The following is a 14,297-nucleotide window of genomic DNA, read 5'->3' as shown; positions in this document are numbered from 1 at the left end:
TGAATTAAATCCTGTCAGTATTATTCAAGTAGGGCAATTTAAGACAACTGGTCTGTAAAGTCAAGCCCTAAAAGAATATTATCCTGTTTCTGATGAACCACATGTAGGAGGAGTGACAGGAATAAATTGGTTCATCCTATTTTATATTTCCAGACAAGGTATTCAGCTGCCTTGATATGAAATAGCTCAAAAGTAAATTTTCTTCATTTAAGGTATGTAACAGTGGAGTTGCATTCAAAAGATCTGTGTCAGCATCTCCTTGTTTCAAGCCTTCGTTTTAAAAAACATGATGAATGTTATTTTATGCCTGTATGTTCAAGTCAAGCAATTTATGGTGTTTAAAAATTAATACAGATTGAAAAGCCTTTGATAATGCAAAGCTCAGCACTCTGGATTTCCTTTTGCTCTTTTATATGTGCTGCCAAAATATTTGCTAACCAGCTGTAACCTTTAGCCCAGTTTCACTGGGTACTAAAATAGACTGTTGTGCTGTAGTTGTGTTCCTCTGCCTTTAATTTGCTGTTCACGTATACTACAGCATGTAGTAACCAAGAGCCTTTTGTAGGGCAAAGGTAACCCAAAGGAATACAGTGAAAACAGCAAGAGGAAAACATCGAAAGTTGAATCCTACGTGCAAGCAACATCCTCTGACATTTAGGCAAACCCCAGTTCAGATTTCTGAACTGAACACTCATGATCATGAGTCAGAGCTAAAGCATTTTCTATCCAATCTCTTTTTTTTTTTTTCCTTTGCTACAAACTCTCTATATTCTGATTTAATGTATAAGCAAGGAATTTTAAAGTGTATTAAGCTAGCATGCTTCAGGACCTCACCACAACTATGAGGAAAATGAATTATTCTGATTTTGCCTTCTTTAATACAGCTTAGAACAGTTTAAATCCTTATGAAAATAGGCAAAACAAGCTAGGATATTTTTCTTGATATATATTAATAATAATGTACAGACCAAATGGTAATTCAACTAAAATCCTCTTGATCACATTAACTGAAAAAACGGGCTTCAGGGAAAAGTCTTATAACTGTAATTTGCAATATGCAGCACCTCAGCACCTTTTGTCTAAGGGTTTTATAAATATTAAAACCCAGAATGCAATATATCACTGTAGTCTTGACTAAAAGGAGAATTTACCCTCAAACAGAGAGTCAAGGTCACAGTCACAATTTTGGAATTCAGGACTATTCCCTGATTCAACAGCCATGTCCTGAAAGAGGAGTAAGGAAAGGAGACATTGCAGACGACTGGACAAGGTTGCCCAAAGGTAGCAATTATAAGCTACATCAGGCTGCAGAATAAATGATCTGCACCATCCTGATTAGCCTGCAGATTGGGAAGGCATTAAGCATCATTGTATTGCAAATTCCTAATTGCATTCTGCCTCATGCAAGACTTTGTCTCCGTGGCTGGAAGCCACAGTTTAGGCCTTTTTTCTCTATTTTAGGCTTCTTAACATGTTTTTCACAGGAAAACAATGGAATAAATATATTGTTTTAAGAATGTGTACATTCTGGGATTCCTAGCAACATGAAGAATACCAAACCTCTGTGGATTTTAATGGCTTAACCAAGTTTGTTGATATTGGATTTAAAGCTGAGAAAGAGCACATCTCTGCTGCTGGAAACAATGGGAGAGTTCTATCCTTACATTCTTTTCTATGGTACAAAAATTCTCCCCTTTCAACTATCCCTAGATGCCTGTGTAAGTCCTTTTAAAATACCATATTGTAGCAATAAAATTTCCTCTTAATGTAGTCTCTTTGTATTTATGTATTCTAACACATACATTACATCTCAAAACTAAATGCTGAAAAATCACACCTACATATATATATAATTTATTAATTCATCAATACAAGTGACATTTAAGAAATTTACCATAAGACTGAAATCAGCAAGTTGCCAGAGGAAAGCAACATACTTTACAGAAAATTAAAAGAAAGCCTCACTCTTCCTCAGCCTTATGCCCAGATGTCAAAGAGAAGAAAGATGTATTTAAAGCCAAGCTTTCATAAGGAATGATTTTCTTACATATAGACATGCCAATCTTCTACATTCATAAAATATGCATGTTCTGAGGAAAAAATATCTACTTTTTCACTGATAGAATAGTATAATTTGCAAAGGTTTGAATGGTTATGTTTGAAGCACTGAGACAGACTGCTTCTGTGTACAGCAGGTATTTTTCTGGTATCTGTTACGTGTCTATCAATACAGAGTTATTTTTAAACTTATTTAAGAACAAAAGAATAGAATCCATAGGCTAAAGACACTATATACTTAAGCATTATCTCAAATTTCTTCAATTTCTTTGAGAAGCTTTAGAATCCTACTGCAAACCATGAGCCTTGTTTTCATTATCGTGTCATGTATTCAAAATATTAATGTGTGCATATAAGTAAAAGAGGTACTGTAAGGGTTCTGAGAAAAATGTGTATGCGTGTGCATGTCTCACAGTTCTACCTAGCTCATTACTAGGTTTTTATTTTATTCAGCTGGTGGGGACAGTGATTCTTTGGCAGAATAATGTGTTCACTCTTTTAATGTGGATGCAAGCATAAAAGCTAGAAAATTAATTGTTAGGACAAAACCTGCTGACTCTACCACTCAGCAGTATTTCTTGTTCTTAAAATTATCATGTATCAGCACATAGTTTTATGACTCATATATGAAATAAAGGATGAAGATTAAGATTAGACTAGGGAAGGTATTAAATTTGTGTACCCTCCACTGAGGAAACCAAGATTGGTTAGAAACATAGTGAAAAAAAGCAGAAAAGAGGAAAGATAAAATGTCAAGTGAAAGATAAACATGTTTGAATTAAATTTAACTTTTACCTATGTGGGCACATCTACATGGGGACATCAGTGTGCTTGGTTGTGTCATGTTCTGCCTTCTCCATACTGTACATTAAGACTGAAATAATTCGCCCCATACTTAATGCCAAGTCAGCTGTATCACACAAAAGTATTTCTGGAGTTAACATAGGAAATTACATTTTTGAGAAGTGAGGGAGTGTATGAAATTAGAGGGCTTTACCTTTCCTGCATCGAGACCCTCACTCTTCCTTATCCTGGAGGCCTTGTTCCTCTATGAACCCACTTGTGCATGGACTCTCTAACTGAAAGAACCTCGTATCCAAGATCTAGAGATTCTTTTTATGAGCCAGGGTGATTAGCCTTAGCTCTGTGCAAGGCTCTGCAGCTAACAGACCCCTCTAGGCACCAAGCTCTCTCCATGTACAGCCTTGTGCTAGTGCTGTGTCTCTTCTGTGTCATATTGCACCTGAGCTCCTGCCAGGTCACCCAAGGCACATGGTGGTCTGATTTCCATGCTGTTACCCAATACACAGAGCTCCACAAGTGGGTCAGGAAAACAGTATTTTAATTAGTCAGCCTGCTGTTCCTTCGTTCCTGATGTTCTGCACATTCCTCCTGCACAGACATTTCTTATGGAGCAGGTCATCGCTGCCACGCCTGTCTCCTGACTTGACTCACACTAACCTCCCCATACAAGCAGTCCTTTAGCACTGAAAAAGGCAGCTCTAGAAGGGTATGAGCTTGCTCTGGTAGCATTATGAGTTAACAGACAGATCAGCAGGTTCCATGACCCTGTCCTGCTTACGTGATCCATCACACATGGCTAGCAAATGCCCACTCTGTGGCCAGGGCAGAGGGAGTACAGAATATTTGTGTGCTTGTGCTGGGAGAGGCGATGGGGACGTACCAGCAAGGTTCAAACGAACACTTTAGCTTTCTGTTCAGGAACTTGTACAGATAGATAACTCATTGCATGAGTTTAATTGGACAGGCCTCCAACTATTGCCAGAATTGGGAAAGCTGTATGGCCCATGTCACAGTCTCCATATATAGAGCACTCTCCTAAGAATGTTCTGCTCTTCTGCAGCACATGCTTGTCGCAAAGAGAAAGGGAATAAACCTCTTTTTTTATCTCGATCGAGCAACAACAGGAAAAGAAGCAGGATCTTGCACTGCAGCCAGAGATACACTCTCTAATGGAAAGATCATTGAGTAATGAAGACTGCCCAGGGAGCTATAGTGTCTGCCTCACTGGGGTTTTTTTGAGCAGGACATAACACAGCCATCTGTCAGAGATGATTTATATAGCGCTTATTCTGCCTGGGAGCAGGGCATAGTCTGACCGACCTTTTTGGATCTCTTCCAGACTAGTTTTCTGTTATTCCCCATGCTAAGATGCTTGGTAGATGTGAAGTATGCTTTAACATACTGTATTTCTTTAGTACTTGAGTGGGGGGGATAGGGAGAGAAATCTTAGCTCTTATAATTTATCTATTTCCTGAAACCAATTACATTTCATTAAGTGTAATTACAGTTTAATGCACATTTCTTCATCCTGCATTTACAGTATTCATATATATATATATATATTTATATACATATATATATATATATATATATACCAATTCATCTGTAATTCTGCAGTACTGGAACATAGCTACCTTTAGCTTTTGCTTTAATCTGAGGTTCACAGCTCTGTGAACAGTCTAGGATTAGGACTCTGCCCAGATCTGTCCAAACTGTAAAGGTGAAGGATAGAGCTGATCATTTACAGAGATGATTGTTTATGTGTTGTTGTTTGAAGCTGGAAATAAAAGCCAGGCTGAAATATAAGAGAAAGCTGTGTCACAAGCAAATGAGAAAAAAGCAATGCACAGGCAGCTTTCTGTAATGGCTGGCTGATTACTGCCACATGATGGAGTGCAGCATCTTTGGCAATGACCCTGTTTTTCTCATCCACGACCATGTAGAACCCAATGATTCAATAGGTCATCTTAAATTGTTTGTCCTAACTGCACAGAGAGATAGGTAAAGGCAGATTATTTCAAGCTAATAATATCTAATGTTGTCAAAGATATCGTGAAAGCAAAAATAAATTCTGTATTAACACTAGTGCCATAGGCACCATGTCCAATTCATTACCTTTTTCAAAGGTTTTTTTAATGGAATTTATCAGTTTCTATTGACTGATTAATAATACAGTCTCTGCTTTTCTCTGTGGTTCACAAATTAGCCTGTGTTAGACATTTAATACATTCTCCTTTGCGTTATGCAGAGCATCTTTTGAAAAACCAGTAAGAGTCAGATTTTGCATGCTATGCAGGTGCTATTTGCAAAGAGGATATCCTGGCAGATTCTCCTTGTTCCATTGAAATAGTTCTAACATGCTGACAAATTAATTGATGACACCATAAGAGTGTTTTCTGCTCAGAATCTCATCACTGCCATGCCCATAAATTATCTTTACATACTTTTTATTACAAATAACCAAGTAAGGTATTCTTTACCATAAGCCAGTACCAGCTATTTTTTTTTAAAGCATGCAGATGATCTGTGAGCTGTTTCATAGAAGAACATGCTAGGAATATTTTAACGGTAACTGTGACCCACTAACATGAACTGTTTATGAAACATCTAGTGTAGACCTCCCCAGTATTTCTGTTTTTAAAATAGGTTTATGTGCATGTGTATGGATGCTTAGAATTTAGGGAAGTCTTTTATTATGCTTTTTTTCTTGAAAATCCCAGAAAGGGGGCAGGGTTGGGCTAATTGGTGTATAATGACTCATACTCTAGCTGAGTTATTCACTTCAGTCCTTACCAAAATACGACTGCTTTACCTTTTCCCCCATTATTTCATCTGATTGTAGTGAGACCTTTTCATTTTCTTGTCCTTGATATACAGCCGAGCTGCTGCGGTCAGGAACAACCTTCCTCTACCACCACTCTCCTACTGCAGACCAAAGAAAATTAGAGCCAGAGCATGTTCATTACTGTTTGCTCTTGCTCCTTCTCCTGCCCAAGTTTGTATCAGGTCTTTAGCTCCTCTTCTCAAAAGCTCATAATGCTTGATGTCAGTAGGAGAAAAGGGAGAGCCTGCTTCATATGCACGGCCTGTTAAAGGGGGCATGTCATTTAAGGTGAGCTGGCGAGTAGGATCACCAGCTGCATACATAGAACCGGGTCTGGTTTCTGGGAAAGGTCATAGCGTGCTTTCAAACCATAGCATGAGGGTGTACTTTCTGCTCTCCAGAGCAATCTGCCTCACACTGACCTGTGGACAGAAACCCTGGTCTGTGCCAGCCCCAACACCACACTCAGGAGTTGTGTGGGAAATATTACTTGCCCTGAAGTGAAGTTATGCCAGGAAGCATGCTAACAATTTTTATTTGTTTCAGCAGCATGTTGTAATTATGTGATGATTCTTGAGCTAGTTTCCTTGTTCTGTGTCATTAACTGGAATAGTTATAGAGTTGTTTCTACACAAGGTGCAAATCCTAAAAGTCACAAAAAATAATGTGCTCACAGCAGGTAAAGAAGGAGATATCTCAACCATAGTGACAAAAGCAACCCTGCTGCTGCCATTTTCCCTCATGGAAAGCGCTCCCTTTGGATCCATACCAATACCATGGTAGGATGTGTACCTAAGGGACAGAACAAGGTTAACAGGAGCACAAACTCTTTCAGTCTGTAAGATCTGGTATGAACTATATCTTCCCATTTACTTGTCCATGTACAAACACAGACACAGGCATACTTCCCCAGTCAGGCAATTTACTTAGTTGTTGCTGTGAATGAGTGTCTGGTCTTCAAGCACTACAATTCCTTTTCCCAGCTGGACATTTTCCAGAATGTATGGTGCATGGATTTCAAAAGATCCTTTCTGCTTTTATAATGTTTTAACAAAATGAAATATTGATGATTATTTTTATTACTGTAAGTACCCTTGGGTAATAAGCTAAGTAACAATATTTTTTTGTAATTGATTTACTGATTTAAAATAGGGAATCAATACACTTCATTAACAGATGAAGTAATAGCTTCATATTATCTACTTATATTAACAGAAGAGGGCTTTGATGCCTTACTACATCCACATGGAGAATCTGAGGCTGTGGGTCTTATAAAAGGTAAGTTATTGCTCTCAAATACCAACCCATGCTTATTGAAAAATTTAATGCCATATAAAGGCTTCTGTGCCTGCCATATCTCTCCTGTCTTGTCCTCACTGTGCCCAACACTGAAATTTACCAAACACTGGCATCTCTCTTTCAGGCAGCGGCAGCATCCTGTTCTGCCTCTGTGGCAGGGTCATCACTAGCAGATGCACAAAATGCCAGCCCAGGGGTGTTGTTCACCACCATCATTATTCAGTGTAAGGTCACTGTAATACTTCAGAATTTGCTTTCTGTGTTTGTACTGCTTAGTATAATTTTAAAATAATAATAATCTGTGCACTTTGTACTGTATTACTGATCCTGATTTAACGGTATTTTCTGTGGAGGCTAGCTTTAGAGCAAGCTGCAGGCCCCATGGCCTGCCAGGCCTGCCTGAGAAGCTAGCCTCCACAATTTTCACATGAGAAATTTCAGCCGAAATTCACCAAGATTTTGCATTTAGCAGTATTAGCATAATGACACTAATGTTAAGGTTCCTTGCATTTCAACATGTAAGAAAAAGACTGAACTACATTCCCTTCTCATTAAGGAAAAATCTGAACTACATTTCTCTCTCATCTAACCATTTTAGCTTTCCAAAGTGTTTTTCCCTTTCAATTTCTGCCCAATTTTTTAACAAGACCAAAATAATTGGGATAAGAAAATTTAAGAAATTAAATTTTTTTGTTTTAATTTCAAACTTGCAGTGTGCTCATCAGCTTTGAAATTAAAGTTGTTAGCCTCCAAAACATAGACTTTCAACACAATATAGCAATGCATTTGAACTCTCATTAGAATTAATGGAATGTTCATCACCAGCTCCCTGATCTTCAAGCTGATAAAACTTGTGCTTTTTCTTTTTTGTGCTTTGGTTTTATTTAATCTTCCAGCAGTTACAATCTATGTTAGAAATACCATCAGAGCTTTGGTAATTGGCTGCTTTACCTGCTCAGTTCTGAAAGGGCAGAGATTACTCTTCAGAGTTACTTGGAGAATATCCATTAAGGAAAAGAGGGGACAGAAAAAAATCTCAGGTACCTGGGTTCATAGGACAGTTGTCTCTTACATGTTGGGTTTTTTTTTTAAAAAATCTCAACAATCTAAATCACCTTGGGAAGATTAAGGGTGACAAAGAGCAGCTGTTCTTTTTTGATGAACCAGCCTCAACATAAAAAAAACGTTATGCCAAAGGTGAGCCTTGGGAGCAGAAAAGCATTGTGATGCAGATATTAAGCTTGATGGCAGGTGTGACCTACCGTGAACTTTATCCTGTTTTGGTGCATTGCTTATATGACATTTATAATCACTCTAGTATTTTAAGGACGCTGAGTTGTGATTATATTTAGGGCTGAGTTTCTTATTATTTTAAAAAAGAAAGTTCAATATTAAGCAAAGACAGTATCTAGTACTGACCCCTACATGCTGAGATAGTAGAGCTTTTTATTGTGCTGACTTGAGCAATATGAGGCTGAAATTAAAAACAAACAACTGTTTAAACATTTATTTTATAGCACAGCTGTCTATTGCATAGCATTGTTTGGTAAAGAAACTAAGTGCTCACTTTGAGTATGTTTCTGGTGGGAAATTATTAGACTTCTTCAAACTCAAAACACAGTGTTTCATATTGATTCCTTTCTGGAATTCCATCTAGAATCTTAAATTCTATGCCATAGAGGGAAATTTGGGGCTATTGTTGTTACAGCAGGCATTACCAAGAGTAAGTATTTGGACATAACTTGGGAGAAGAAAGCATTTTAACATGATGATTTCAGTATTTCCAAACCAAAATTCTCTGGAAAATGTTTTATCTCTTGAGAGAAACTTAAAATTTTATTATTTAGAATGAAAACACTACAGAATGTGAGAATTTGCCCCCAGGGTGAAATCTGGTATTCCTGCTAGCTTGGCAGACACTCACTGTCCCCTGGAACTCAAGTGCCCCAGAGCCCTCATGCTCCACCAAAAAGAGAGGCAAATAGAAATCTCATTATCCAGCACTGCTACAACACTCTTTTAATAACAGATTTATATTTATATATATTATATATTTATATAATATATATATTATATTTATATATATTAAATACAAGAGGAGACCTTATACCTCAAGAACAGTACAGATTGCTTGGAAATACAAAATCAATTTTTTAAATTCTGGAAAAAGAGAGTGAAAGAGGGAGGGAGGGAGGGAGGGAGGGAGGGAGGGAGGGAAGGAAGGAAGGAAGGAAGGAAGGAAGGAAGGAAGGAAGGAAGGAAGGAAGGAAGGAAGGAAGGAAGGAAGGAAGGAAGGAAGGAAGGAAGGAAGGAAGGAAGGAAGGAAGGAAGGAAGGAAGGAAGGAAGGAAGGAAGGAAGGAAGGAAGGAAGGAAGGAAGGAAGGAAGGAAGGAAGGAAGGAAGGAAGGAAGGAAGGAAGGAAGGAAGGAAGGAAGGAAGGAAGGAAGGAAGGAAGGAAGGAAGGAAGGAAGGAAGGAAGGAAGGAAGGAAGGAAGGAAGGAAGGAGGAAGGAAGGAAGGAAGGAAGGAAGGAAGGAAGGAAGTGGCGGAAGGAAGGAAGGAAGTGGCGGAAGGAAGGAAGGAAGTGGCGGAAGGAAGGAAGGAAGGAAGGAAGGAAGGAAGGAAGGAAGGAAGGAAGGAAGGAAGGAAGGAAGGAAGGAAGGAAGGAAGGAAGGAAGGAAGGAAGGAAGGAAGGAAGGAAGGAAGGAAGGAAGGAAGGAAGGAAGGAAGGAAGGAAGGAAGGAAGTGGCGGAAGGAAGGAAGTGGCGGAAGGAAGGAAGTGGCGGAAGGAAGGAAGGAAGGAAGTGGCGGAAGGAAGGAAGTGGCGGAAGGAAGGAAGTGGCGGAAGGAAGGAAGGAAGGAAGGAAGGAAGGAAGGAAGGAAGGAAGGAAGGAAGGAAGGAAGGAAGGAAGGAAGGAAGGAAGGAAGGAAGGAAGGAAGGAAGGAAGGAAGGAAGGAAGGAAGGAAGGAAGGAAGGAAGGAGGGAAGGAGGGAAGGAGGGAAGGAAGGGAAGGAAGGAAGGAAGGAAGGAAGGAAGGAAGGAAGGAAGGAAGGAAGGAAGGAAGGAAGGAAGGAAGGAAGGAAGGAAGGAAGGAAGGAAGGAAGGAAGGAAGGAAGGAAGGAAGGAAGGAAGGAAGGAAGGAAGGAAGGAAGGAAGGAAGGAAGGAAGGAAGGAAGGAAGGAAGGAAGGAAGGAAGGAAGGAAGTGGCGGAAGGAAGGAAGGAAGTGGCGGAAGGAAGGAAGTGGCGGAAGGAAGTGGCGGAAGGAAGTGGCGGAAGGAAGGAAGGAAGGAAGTGGCGGAAGGAAGGAAGTGGCGGAAGGAAGGAAGGAAGGAAGGAAGGAAGGAAGGAAGGAAGGAAGGAAGGAAGGAAGGAAGGAAGGAAGGAAGGAAGGAAGGAAGGAAGGAAGGAAGGAAGGAAGGAAGGAAGGAAGGAAGGAAGGAAGGAAGGAAGGAAGGAAGGAAGGAAGGAAGGAAGGAAGGAAGGAAGGAAGGAAGGAAGGAAGGAAGGAAGGAAGGAAGGAAGGAAGGAAGGAAGGAAGGAAGGAAGGAAGGAAGGAAGGAAGGAAGGAAGGAAGGAAGGAAGGAAGGAAGGAAGGAAGGAAGTGGCGGAAGGAAGGAAGTGGCGGAAGGAAGGAAGTGGCGGAGGAAGGAAGGAAGGAAGGAAGGAAGGAAGGAAGGAAGGAAGGAAGGAAGGAGGAAGGAAGGAAGGAAGGAAGGAAGGAAGGAAGGAAGGAAGGAAGGAAGGAAGGAAGGAAGGAAGGAAGGAAGGAAGGAAGGAAGGAAGGAAGGAAGGAAGGAAGGAAGGAAGGAAGGAAGGAAGGAAGGAAGGAAGGAAGGAAGGAAGGAAGGAAGGAAGGAAGGAAGGAAGGAAATCCAGCGAATTCCGGAGCTTTTCCCCTCCCCTTGGCAAAAGCCTTTTCTCCCTTCTTTTATTTTTTTTATTTTTTTTGGCTCAGTTGTTCCCGATCTCTTTTCTGAGGGGTTGGGATGTGGAGATTGGGCCGGGATTTAGGGAGAGAGGGACGCGCTCCCTGACAGGTTTTTTCTGGGAAAAAACCCCTGGAATCCAGAGGTAAAATCTGGTATTTTGATAATGAAAGGTCAGCCCTTTTCCAGAGAATTCCTCCGGCCTATTTGGATCCTCTTTCCCTGTTGCCGTGCGCTCCTTGTTTGGTTATTTATGGAAAACATCTGTCCGAGGCCTGGTGGCTCCCTGAGCTGGGAATTCAGGGAAAATCTTGGGAATTTTCTTGGGGCAAAACATCCAAATCCCAGGCACCCTCTGGGGGGGACAGGAGCCCCCAGCAGGGCAGGGAAAAACCCCAGTTCTGTGGGAAAAATATGGAATTTTCCGGGCTGGAAGAGAACTCTTCCTCCCCCGCAAGCGGTGCTGGGATAAAGGCAGGGATGGATTTTCCAGGTGAAAAATGGGATCGGTCCCAGCGCTGCCTCAGCTGTGATTAATCCGGGTAATTAATCCAATTAATTAATTAGTTAATCCCAGGGGTGGGACACGGGGGAGGCTGAGCTCTTCCAGGCCGGTGGCGTCATGGCTTTGGAGGTTTCCATCCTCTCCCGCGGATTTCATGGATTTGGGGAAGTTTTTCCTCCCTTTTCCCACTCCCGGGCTGGAGCTGAGGGAATTGGAGCTGAATTCCAGAGGGAATCTCCCGATTCCTGGGATCCGGCCCCAGCTGTGGGCACAGCCCAGCTGCAAATCCGGGGATTTACGGGGTGGGAAAGGGCCGGGATCCCTGGAATTCCCAGGATTTGGGATTCCAGTGGTGGCAGCTGGAAATCAGCTGGATCCTACCTGGAGCAATCCCGGGAATTCCTCCTCCCTGCGCCCGGCACAACCCGAGATCCCAAACCCCGCTGGGCTTTTCGGGGAATTTTTGGAAGTCCAAAGAAGCGATGTCCAAATGCTGGGAGGAATTTCAATGGATTTCCCCCGTTTTGGTGGGAATTTCTCTGGATTTCCCCCATTTCAGTGGGAATTTCGCTGGATTTTCCACATTTCACTGGGAATTTCACTGGATTTCCCGTTCCACTGGGAATTTCACTGGATTTTCCCCATTTCACTGGGAATTTCTCTGGATTTCCCGTTTCACTGGGAATTTCACTGGATTTTCCCCATTTCACTGGGAATTTCTCTGGATTTCCCGTTTCACTGGGAATTTCACTGATTTCCCCCATTTCAGAGGGAATTTCAATGGATTTCCCCCCGGTTACAGCAGGAATCTCTTCCCATCCCCTCTCCCGTTCCCTCATCCCTTTCCCTCTGTCCCAGGGTCCCCGATTCCCTTTTCCTGTCTCCTCTCCCCATTTTCCCGGGATCCTGATGGCATTCCCGGGGCTGTATCCATGCCTTTGTGCTCAGGCCGAGCTTCGCCAGCTCGCGCCGCTGGGAACGGCGGCTCCAAGGGCTTTGGCGGCATCCAATTTGGGATGAGAACCCCAAAATCTGGGATGGGAGCCCCAAAAATTTGGGATGAGAAGGTTTAGGGTAGGAACCCCAAAAATTTGGGGCTGGGACCCCAAAAATTTGGGATGAATAGGGTTAGGGGTAGGAACCCCAAAAATTTGGGATGAGAACCCTAAAAATTTGGGCCTGGAACCCCAAAAATTTGGGATGGGATGGGTTAGGGTAGGAACCCCAAAAATTTGGGATGAGAGCTCCAAATATTTGGGCCTGGAACCCCAGAAAATATGGGATGAGAAGGTTTAGGGTAGGAAGTCCAAAAACTTGAGCCTGGAACCCTAAAAACTTGTGCCTGGAACCCAAAAAATTTGGGATGAGAAGGGTTAGGGTAGGAACCCAAAAATTTGGGCCTGGGACCCCAAAAATTTGGTCCGAGAGCACCAAAAATTTGGGATGAGAACCCCAAAAATTTGGGATGATGAGGGTTAGGGTAGGAACCCGAAAATTTGGGCCTGGGACCCCAAAAATTTGGGATGAGAACGCCCTAAAATAGGGCCTGGAACCCCAAAAATTTGGGAAGGGTTAGGGTAGAGAACCCCCAAAAATTTGGGCCTGGAACCCCAAAAATTGAAGATAAAACCCCAAAAATTTGGGCCTGGAACCCCCAAAAATTTGGCCCTGAACCCCCCAAAAATTATACAGAGTCTAGAACCCCAAACCCGAGTCTAGAACCCGAGTCTAGAACCCGATCTAGAACCCTAGAAGCCGATCTGGAATCCGATCTAAAACCCTAGAACTTGATCTAGAACCCGATCTAGAACCCGATCTAGAACCCTAGAACCTGATCTAGAACCCGATCTAGAACCATAGAACCTGATCTAGAACCCTAGAACTTGACCTAGAACCTTGGAACCCGATCTAGAACCCGGTCTAGAACCCCACAACCTGATCTAGAACCCGATCTAGAACCCGATCTAGAACCCTAGAAATCCGAGTCTGGGACCCCAAATTCTGAGTCTGGAACCCCAAAACCCCCGAGTATAGAACCCCAAAACCTGAGTATGGAACCTTGAAAATTCTGAGTCTGGAACCTCAAAATTCTGTGTCTGGAACCCCAGAACTCCGAGTCTAGAACCAAAAAAACGGAGTATGTAACCTGAAAAATTCTGCGTCTAAAAGCCCAAAAATTTGGGATGAGAAGGGTTAGGGTAGGAAGCCAAAACTTTGGGCCTGGAACCCCAAAAATTTGGGCCTGGAACCTTGAAAATTTGGTATGAGAAGGGTTAGGGTAGGAACCCCAAAAATTTGGGCCTGGAACCCCAAAAATTTGGGATGAGAACACCAAAAATTTGGGCCTGAAACCCCAAACACTGAAAATAAAAACCCCAAAAATTTGGGCCTGGAACCCCAAAGTATTTGGGATGAGAAGGGTTAGGGTAGGAACCCCAAATATTTGGGCCTGGAACCCCAAAAATTGGGCTGGGAACCCCAAATATTTGGCATGATAAGGGTTAAGGTAGAGAACCCCCAAAATTTGGGCCTGGAACCCCAAAAATAGAAGATAAAACCCCAAAAATTTGGGCCTGGAACCCCAAAAAATTTGGCCCTGAACCCCCCCAAAATTATACAGAGTCTAGAACCCCCAAACCCGAGTCTAGAAGCCGATCTAGAAGCCGATCTAGAACCCTAGAACCCGATCTAGAACCCTAGAACATGATCTGGAACCCTGGAACCTTGATCTAGAACCCAATCTAGAACCCGATCTGGAACCCTATAACCCGATCTAGAACCCGATCTAGAACCCGATCTAGAACCCGATCTAGAACCCGATCTAGAACCTTAGAACCTGATCTAGAACCCGATCTAGAACCCGATCTAGAACCCGATCTA

Source organism: Poecile atricapillus, chromosome 2 (genome assembly GCF_030490865.1).
Source record: "Poecile atricapillus isolate bPoeAtr1 chromosome 2, bPoeAtr1.hap1, whole genome shotgun sequence".
NCBI lineage: Eukaryota > Metazoa > Chordata > Aves > Passeriformes > Paridae > Poecile > Poecile atricapillus.
The sequence above is the reverse complement of the archived record's forward strand: the minus strand, read 5'-3'. Positions refer to the sequence as shown.